The following is a 10,664-nucleotide window of genomic DNA, read 5'->3' as shown; positions in this document are numbered from 1 at the left end:
TTAAATTGACCCGAAATTCGTTCGACGAACCGGATCAAGTTAATGTAAAAGTACTAAATTAATAGTCATATGTCATAATAAATTATTTATTAACGGGTACCCTTTTATTTAAAATTAAGTTGTCGTTCGCTTAAGGGAACACGAATAAGGTTATTTTTTATATTCGTACTTAAAAATGTCACCAGTCGCACTAAACAGTAATTCACTTATCTTATACACAGTTTCAGTTGAAAGCGGATAAGGTCTCTGGAATACATTTTTGATTCTTGTAAATATCGCGTGATGTATAATGGCTGCAGTGAGCTTTATTTTGTTTCGCATGAAAAGGAATTATTTAATTATTAAAACATCTAATTTTCGGAAGGAATGGCGATCTTTTTCACCTTTCTCCAAGCAAGAATGACATGGTGAAATTATCAAAGGTCAGACAACATTTCCGGTTATGGCAGGGAATGTAGGAAGTGATGTCAGCCCCTGAGGCGGTCATCAGTCTGGATGAGATGCCGCCCAGTCGGACAACCTTGACATTTCCCGCCCGTTTGCGCAAACCAGAGCACCAGCTGAGCATTGTGGGATTGCTGTCGGTGTGGTTGCATGTGTCCTTGTATTGGCTCCCTTGTAAGTACCAGCAATGTGATCCCAGAGCGGTTTGTGGATTCCGCACGCACCGCGAGTCTTTTGCTAATACTTTTCAAACGGCACTTTGAATTCTTTTCATTGTCAGGAGGTATTACTAAACTAAAACGCAAGTTCACTCTACTTCTTGGAAGTCGTTCTGTTCAACTGTTTCATGCATAAAGATATGTTTCTTTAGTAATGCATTTGAGAATTCCTGAAAAAATACCAATAGTAAACGTAACGTTCTTTAAATTTCCTTTTCCAATAACAATAATGGTTGCAACACTGATAAACATAACCAAAATGATGACTAATGTTTTTCCGCTCTGATTCAGACTTGACAAAGACAAATAGTTGAGCTTGCATTACAATTGGTGAGTCAATGAACCTGGTGCGGAAAGAGATAAAGTTAAAGGACATAATAGAATGTTTAATTATTTATCTCGGGACGTTTATTGCAACAGGACTTTATTTAATAATTTGCGTCACCTTATGATTCCAAAACAATCATGCTATCCTTTTAATTAGCTATCGTAAATGAAGGACTGTAGACAGCGAACGAATAATTTACAACAATGAGTGGTTTGAAAATTAAGTAAGTGTTTGTTATTGTGTGTGGTTAACATCACATTAGACCTTGAATTGATACAAGATTATGCATTTCTCTAATTCCACTTAGTTTTCTACTGAATAAATCTCTATAGATAGTCTATAGTATAAAAAAACTTAAAAATAGTAACCGAGGTTGTCAATGATCCTTTTAAGGTTTCAAACAGGATCAAACCAAAACTAAATATCTTACTTTGGATCAAATTCATTTTACTCAGGATTGTTTACTTTTGGCTGGCGTATATCTTCCAGTTAAACCAACACTGGATACTGCAACCCTATGGACGTCTATGAGCGGAACATCATTAACCAGAAATGTCGAGGTATTGGGATGCAAGGGTAGATCGATAGGTCTAGTCTACTGCGGGGGATGACTTTTGATGGGGCTCCGTAAGTGTCAAAAGCAGTTGTTAGCCTAAACATAAGGGTGTGCCACCCATTCCCGCTTTTACTGGAGAGGCTGGTACAGAGCTGGCTTCCCCTTCTTCCAAGGAGACATATTAATGGCCAAAATCCTTCCTCGTGGATATCGACAGGAAGCGTCCCTACCCCCAAACTTACCCACCTAGAACATTATGTTACTCCGGAAGCAGCACAAAGGTTCTCTTAGGACTAAGTGAAATTCTCTCTTGTCATGAGAGAACAACAGAACAACTTTTTAACTAAGAAACATTAAAGCTGGATTCCACACGATCCTTTCTAGACTCATATACGACTTAACACATTGTTTGAAATTGGTATGTCAGAATTGGAGCGGTTTTAAAAATGGAAAAGCTTGTTATTGATTCAGTAGTTACATAAAAAGGCGTGAAATTTGATCTGTCCAGAAGCAATGGTTTTTACAATATTCTCACTTTATGACAAGCATCCCAGTGTTTATGCAAGATAACGCAGAAGTGTCACTTGACAATATACTCCATCATCTTGAAAGTGAGCGGCTGGCAAATGGAACATCAACAAACGGATTTCACCCTAACAAATGTTCTTACTTTCTTCTCCACTGGCAGATGGTCCCACTGTTCTGCTAGGTCTATGTTATTTTCCACCGACAGTACCGAGTTCTCACGTCCACCATATGTCTGCTGCAGAGAGACACGTGACTGGGCTGACCTCGAACCTCGGACCCCCCTCAAAGTCCCCTCCACCGTTTGGGTTTGGATTACATCTCCCATCTTCTGACCCATTATATGGATTTGCATCACGCCCTTTGGTAACTTTCATCGCTTTTCTCTTTTAACGAAGAGACTAGCTTCGCAGGTCGTGCAGCGACAGTTGTGTTCGCAGGCAGTGTAGAGATCGCGAACTGCGATAACTGTTCGATCCGACCTAGATCGAGCGAGAGTCAAGGACTTCGCTTGCTACTGAGATTGTTGCAAATAAATGAACAAGAGGTCGGAATCCCGATTGTTCAGAGATCAGGAGCTATAGTCCAAGAGCTGAAAGTCAAACAGCACTGTAAAAGCTCAGAACCCGGTTTTTTCTCAACATCCGTAGAGATTTCTTTTCTGGGAAAGAAATCTATCATCGGCCCTTCTACTTTTGGTGAAGATTAAAATAGAGGGTATCAAAAGGGTTAAAACATAAAACGATAATTTTTACAGCTTGATATGTTTAAACCAGTAAACACAAATAATATTTATATCACCATCAGATAACTATATAAAGAGACTTAGTCACCACTTCAATTGCCTATAGCCTATATTATAACTGACACTGGTTTTTATATTTATTAATGAATTAGATGATTAGCTAAGTGTATCAATCTAAAAAATGTGATTTGCTAAAATATATCAATTTCAACTCTTTAACCTTACTGATGCCCTTCTATTGTTCAACCTCCACCTAAACCAACTTGGTTTGGACCAATTTATTTCTTAGGATAAATCTATTATCGATTTAAATAAAAACTAAGTTGTGTGTTTATACAATGCAAATGGGTTCTCAACTCCTGGACAATTAGAAGATACGAGTACTATAGTATCCGGTTATCAGAAAAAAAATTATGGTTGCCTGTAAAGTCGGTTTTACGGGCGAAGATTTTAACGTGACAACGTCTTTTTCTCGGTAGAATATTTATTGATATGAATATTATTAAATTGCACAATAGGAACAAGGAATTGAATGAAAATAGCACAAATTTTAACTATAGAAATATATTTTGTTTACTAAAACATTGTACATAATTTAAAATTAATTAAAATTTGTTATTGTAAATGGTAAAGTTGAATAAAACATTTACTAAAATTGGAATTTGAAATTCTTGCTAAACACAGTTAAATTCTAACTCCGCGCGTGGTGATTGGTCGGTTTAGTTCGTTTGTTTGGTCGCACTGTTATGACAGGTTAGAGGTTATAATTTGTTATTTTAAATGTTTGACTAGCAATACGCGCTGTTTCTTCTCAATCGACTGAATTACGATTGATTGCAGAGTGATTTAAACTAATAATTTACTTAACACTATCAACATTTGTCAATAGTATGACATAACCTATAAACTCAGTTTCTCAACTTTTGTGTCAATCTAACAATTAATCAATCAATCATAGTTTACGATAATGAAATATCAGTGTACAATTATTTACCTTTATTGTTGTAAATGACGAATCTAAGCACTCCACATTTTCACGAATAAACATAGTTATCTGCTTTATCCCGTGCGGCGGACCCAAGTTATCTGCTTTATCCCGTGCGGATCCCGAGCGGCGGACCCACTGGACGGGCATCGTAACGTTACCGGGCGTTACACTTTTTCATGAGTGACTCCGAGCTGCAACCTAATTTAAGACGTTGTCACGTCAAAAATGCAAAATATGAGAATAGTTTCCTAATGATATTAAGTGTCACATGATGTAAATTTATTAACAAATAACGGCTAATGGCATTTTAAGGACATTGTAATAAAATGTACCTCACTTTAAATGTATAATTTAATTTGTTCGTGTTTATATTACAATTATTTGCCGTACTTTGCATAGGGTTGTAGATATGAAAGTCTCATTTTTTTTCTTGTACTTATGAAAATCATTCACCTTACATTTGATATGTTTTGCATAAGTTTGGATTCATTATTGACTGAGCTTTACTAAGTCTATCACTCGTGAGGCTGGAAAATCTTCATATCTGTCTATCTACCCACATGATATCTCGAAAACAAACTGATCTATATACTTGGAATTATAATGAGACTTCATTTCTATGTGAGAGACATTGAGTGCTTGAATGGTGCATGTCAATCGATGGGATTAGATTGAGAGTAAGCTTTTATTTTTACATTATATACTTTAGAGAGCCATTGTATGTGACACATGTAGCGTAACCGTCCCAACGTATACATAGTTGTTTGGTATGCAGACTTTTATTATTTAAACGTTTATATGAAAACACATTCACTGAACAAAAGCGTCAATACAGGTATATACTGCAGCAAAGATTGTCGAGAAATATTTCATATGTAGAATTTAAATTTGGCATAAACTTAAATTTCTACAAGTATAACTTCTATGATGCGTAATTTTTGTCTCAACTTCTTTTTTGCTTGTCTGTCCTCAGGACATATCGAGAATGAAAAGCGATGTAAGTTTTAATTTTACACAAACCATCAGCGAAGCCTTTACGTAGTGAGGCGTACTCCTACCTTGTATATAGTAATGCTTAAGAAAGTACAACAATTCTAGATGAATTCACAATAATGGAGATGTCGGTCAGTACAGTCATTTATCTAAGTAGAGGCTGGATCCAATAACCAACCGTAACTACTAATTCTGGTATAATATTGATGATAGAAATCAAGGGACGTTTATAGCAATCATAGAGGGCTTCGACCTGAAATAGCCCTTTCTCTGACCCTACCACTGCTCGATTCCGTGTTTTAACCTTTTCCACCAGACTCGCAAACAAGGCACTTGCTATTCATCCTTGTGACTTTCTCCCTTTCTCGCGACATCCGACAGCAGTCCATACTGGGACTCCAGGAAACTCACGACCATCTCGTCGAGGATCTCCTCGCATGTTGTACCACGTTGACCCTTGTAAGTGTGTTTTGAGGGTAGCATTGTCGTGACAGGTCACGCAGCGTAGGACAATCCCACGGATTTCTCTTTCAATTGAAATAATCGATGGTCCACGCAACACTTCGATTTCAAAAGTGCACAATTTCTCTAACAATCTTAATACGTGCCAGTGAACTATGGTTTATTCTATTATTTCTACTAACTGTTACTGTTTTTACTAACAAATAACTCCTTCTTTATGATTATACTAACATGGTTGTATTAATATAAATTTAAATATTTATGTACATTGGTTTTATTACTTATTAATATAGTGATGCATCAGTATTTGGATCACTAGTAAAATGCCACGTAAAATTCATTCATATAGTAGAAATTTAAATAATTTCACTAATGACAGTCTATATCATCCAACACTGTGGAGCAAGAATCACTGTGTGTAAGTATAGAATCCAATATAACACGTGTTCTGACTCTTTTTTCTGATTTCATTCTGCAAAATTTCTTAACATAAAACATTTAGCGTCAGCCCAAATCTCCCTCCTCCCAAATGTAAACATGTCTACATATCAATTTGCCTTTGCATGTACACGAGCAGAGGAGAAAGTTTGTTCATCGAATAGCGGTAAAACAATATCCCGTAAAATACATTTCTTTACCACATAATGTAATATTTTTCCTGGATGTAAGAATATCCTTACGAGTAGACGTAAAATTAAAGGGGAACTTAAGTGGTAATATTACGTAAAATGTAACAAGTTAAGTGCATTTCATGAATAATTTCAGACAACTCTCTCTTAAACTAAAAGACTTTCTTTGTGCGTTATTACAAACAAACGGCTCACACAATGCGCAAAGGCAGCCTGCACTCAAGTATCATGACCACCAATAAAGCCTGCATCATTCAGAAGAGAATGGCTCTCGCAGGCCATTGACTTACAAGAGAGTTGATTTCACCGGTAGACCACAAGTGCTATAGTGAGTACCATAGTAATTGTTGTCTATTCAGCATACAGTAACGCTATTTGATTGGTTGCTGCTTGCTGCAGACAATAACCCCTGTGATTGAAGAAAGGACCTTCCAAACTTGGAGAAGTTGTGTTTGCTAGTAATGTACCAAGTGTAATGATCAGAGAAACATTAAAAGTCATTTACAAAAGAAGGTTAATGTTACTTCAAAAGTGTGCCACTGATGTACTTACTGATTTTATTTTGTAGTCATAAATATATTTGTAATCAATACCCATGAGGTATTCAATATTAATAGGTAACTGAAATTATTTGTCTTAAAAGGGGTTTATTAGTTTTTTTTTTATCCTTATGGCAAATCTTAAAACTAATTCACTGACAATGCACCTGAATGTCTAGAGGTTTTCTAAATTACAATTAAAATCATAGCCAAGGGAAATTTGTACTGGAACTAAATGTTTATATGTAAAGAAATTGTATACTTGCGAAATCAAAAACCAAAGTATCAGATCACGTGTTATATCGGATTAGATACTTACACACAGTTCTCCACAATGTTAGGTAATTATAGATTGTCATCAATGAAATTGTTCATTTGTTGATGTCTACACATATGAATAATCTAATTACTTGGGATGGTTACATGGACAAATTTGAGTTATATAGTCCTTTCTCTGTTAAATTTATGGAAGCGTCATCGTAGATTATCAATTACGGGGATATCGTAAGAACACAATAGGCTACAGACAAAATGTTGGAAAATATTTCTTTCTACATAGGTAAGATTGAGTTCGACAATGGTGCATGTATATCTTTAGGATGTCCCTCACACTATCTATAGCGAAGCCTGTTACGTGAAACCAAGTCTATCTTACCAAGTCTGATACTTTATATAATACTACAGTATTACAGAACTATTCCTAAACAAATTCGGAATAAGTTTGTGAAACGTTTTATGTAACTACTGAAATAAAAATATCAATATCAAGCATCAGGCTCAAAAGGTATAATATACTGCTGTAGACTTTTCAAATACACACGCGCGCGCGCACACACACACACACACACACACACACACACACACACACACACACACACATGTGTATAATGTGTGTGTGTGTGTTATATATATATATATATATATATATATATGGAAATTAGTATTAGTAAATATATAATCGTTAACTTAACAGCCGGAGTAGTAAAATACGAATTTCCCGTTATTAAATTATTTCTATCATCGTACTGAACAAAACAATATAGGGTTTCAATGGGTGATATGACAAATAACGAAGTTATAGATCATTAAAAGAAGAAATACTTAAATACACGGTGCTGCCCCGCCCTTATGGCGACATACGACATTCGAGGCAGTACCTATCGAATTTAGTTCTAAATGGTCTCAAAACGAATGTATCCGGCCGTTACTGCTTTATAGGAAACGCAATTTAAAAAACAAACAAACATTGTAAATTCACTTAGCTATAACTAACTATTTACTATCTTGCAAGAAAAGATGTTCCAATTTTAATGTATTAATTTTTTTCATTGTATACCCTAAAATCTTATATTGTTCATTAGGACCATAGCAATAACAGGAATTTCATTTCCGGTGCAGATAAAAATAAATTTAAAATAATACATTCAAACTTAATCAAACTTTTAATAAACCAATAAATAGCATATTAAATAAACCATAAGTTTATTAAATAAGCAAAATATAACATATTAACAAATTTGTATGTTCGTTTTGTGTACTTAAATACCACGTGGTAACTTCCCGTCACACAAAAGTAGCTTTTCTGGATTAAAAAAAACACGATTACACAACGAACTTATACTCTCACTCTGAAAAAAGATGGCCAACTAAAAAGGAATAAAGTAATTTCTTAATTTTTAACTGCTCACGTAATTCGCAATCAAACACGTAGATATAACAAAACTAATTAACTATATTACAGTTAACGCGCCGCGATTGAGTAATAGACACCATTGTTATTGAAGAGACAGTGAAGGGTACTGCACGAGACGGGTGATGGTGTTTCGCTAAAATGTTCTGACCACAAAACACTCAAGTTATCGGGAGCAGATAACGCTGCAAATCATAGACAATATGGAGCACAGTACACAAATATAACCACAAATTTATATGTATGCGGATGTTAACCGCAATGATACAGGTGTTAGATATTCCAATATTTATCAATATTTCGTGTCAATAATGCATGTAATTTATATTACTTATAAAAACTTATATTTTTAAACCAGTTATAAAATATATGAATTCTACCAACTTAAAAGTGATAATTCCTTATTCTGGTGGTTCAGTGAAGGAATCTTAAACTTTAAACTTTCTGTGTCAATTTTTCTTTATATAACAATTCAAAATTATAATTTTTATCTGCTTTTCCATGGAAACTTTAGAATAGCGAAGATAATTAGAATAAAACAACATTTATAATCCGGATTATTTTTGTGTATCGTTTAATAATAAAAGACCTTTTGAGTCAGCGGTTATATTTTCCAGGTAAATATCTATTGTATTTTTATCTATAATCTATCTAAGACTTCTACATGGACAGTTACGTTACTAAACCACCTAGTTCCTGTTTTAAAACAATATGCATTAAACTAGTTCGTTTTAAACCTCTGTAAGCTTTCTACACACAACTGAAAGTTACTAACTAGAGGTCTTCGAACTATAGGTGTTCTCAGCCCCTGAGAGCTCTCATACTCAGATCTCTTAACATTTGGTAGCTCCAGACCTCTGGTTGAAACCGTCCACTAGCAGCAATCAAACTATTGAAACTGCCGGTCTGTTGTAGATCCCAGCCTCTGGGAGTGTCTGACCTCAAAGAACTCTCAGTTTATGGTACCACGTCAGTGAGAAGGTCCCTTAGAGCTCTTAATCTCTGGGATTTCCTTGCATCTAATAGATCCCGGCTCCAATATTATCCAGCCTGCAAAAGCTGGCGAAGTGGTGAATACCTGTCAAAGTCCAAGAGCTCCTAAAATTCATAACCTGTCAGAGGCAGGGGCATACTAGAAGCCAGGACCTGCTAGAGACTCAGGAATGTCAAAGGCTAGGGACCTGGTAGGAGGTTGCCGAACGCCTGACTTCATAGACGGTGGGAGGTCTAAAGGCTCAGAACTCTATGAGGAAGGGAGCTGAAGAGGCTGTAACCCATCGCATAATCTAAACTTAGAACACATGTCGAGATGTAGATAAAATTAAAGGTCTTTAGACACAATGTCGAAACCCAGACTGCAAAATGTTTACCCTATCCAAACATCTCGACCTATGCTATAATTTAAGATCTTCTTCTTGCGGTTCATCCACCTAATGAGATAAAAACCTGGCAATCTCTTAAACATTTTTTATAAATAATATTAATATACCAGATCTCATTGCCTTACAAGAAATTGTAATTACCGGTAATGTAAAATACGCCTTTCAATCGGAACTGTTTAGGCAAAGAAAGATTTTTGCAGTCCATTACTTCATATTATGAAATGCATCTCTTCCTCAACATAATATAATCTTGGGAAAAATATATCTGGAATAATCATCCGAGACCGATAATGGCAGTTTATTGCACTACCGACATTGCACAAAGACTAATATCTCTCCATATACAAAGAAACATCCATTACTTGGGCTTGGAAGGCTTTCTCCAGCAGGATACGGTCTGAGTCTCCAATGACCATGATACCTTGTGACCTTGCGGCCCCTGACCCACAGAGAGTCGTTTCGTGGGTTATCCGCCTCCTGGACAACGAAATAACCCATTAGCTTCTATCCGCATACCAATTTACCGGTCAGTTACCTGACATCAGCAGTGCAGTAGTTGCGGATCTGAGGGGTTTATTGAGAGGCTAACCAACGAGAGTAAACACTAGTCTTTCAGATTGACTAAATGAAAATAAAAAAAATGCGCCTTAATCCCACTTCCTTGGCATAACCTGTGTTAATACAATAACAGTAATATCGACTACTCACAATAAGTTTGACCATATATATGGTTTTATTATTTGGGAAATATTAGTTTAAAAAAAGTATGATTATTATTTAACGTAACTTTCAGGAGAAGAAATGTGTTATTGCGGATACCTTCATACTACAGTATGTTGGAATATTATGTACTAATTATTATAACCTGAAAAATACATTTAGAGTGGATTCTTAAAACTGGGTGTGTGTATATTGTTTTGTTTTTTTTGTTTTTTTTTGCAGAAAAAAAAAGACTAGAAGAGAAACAAATTGTACTGTTCCGTGCTTCTCAATGGGCTGGGTAGCCACAATTTTCATGAAGTGGAGGAAAATGTTTACTATCTATCCAAATAACATTATATTTAAAAACGAATTACCTAGATATAGTTATCTTTTGAGAGAACACAGATTTAAAAAAATCCAGTATCCAACTCTAATTGATAAGCATATTGGCTATGGCGGTTAT

The sequence above is a fragment of the Homalodisca vitripennis genome, chromosome 4, assembly GCF_021130785.1.
Source record: "Homalodisca vitripennis isolate AUS2020 chromosome 4, UT_GWSS_2.1, whole genome shotgun sequence".
NCBI classification, from domain to species: Eukaryota; Metazoa; Arthropoda; class Insecta; order Hemiptera; family Cicadellidae; genus Homalodisca; species Homalodisca vitripennis.
The sequence above is the reverse complement of the archived record's forward strand: the minus strand, read 5'-3'. Positions refer to the sequence as shown.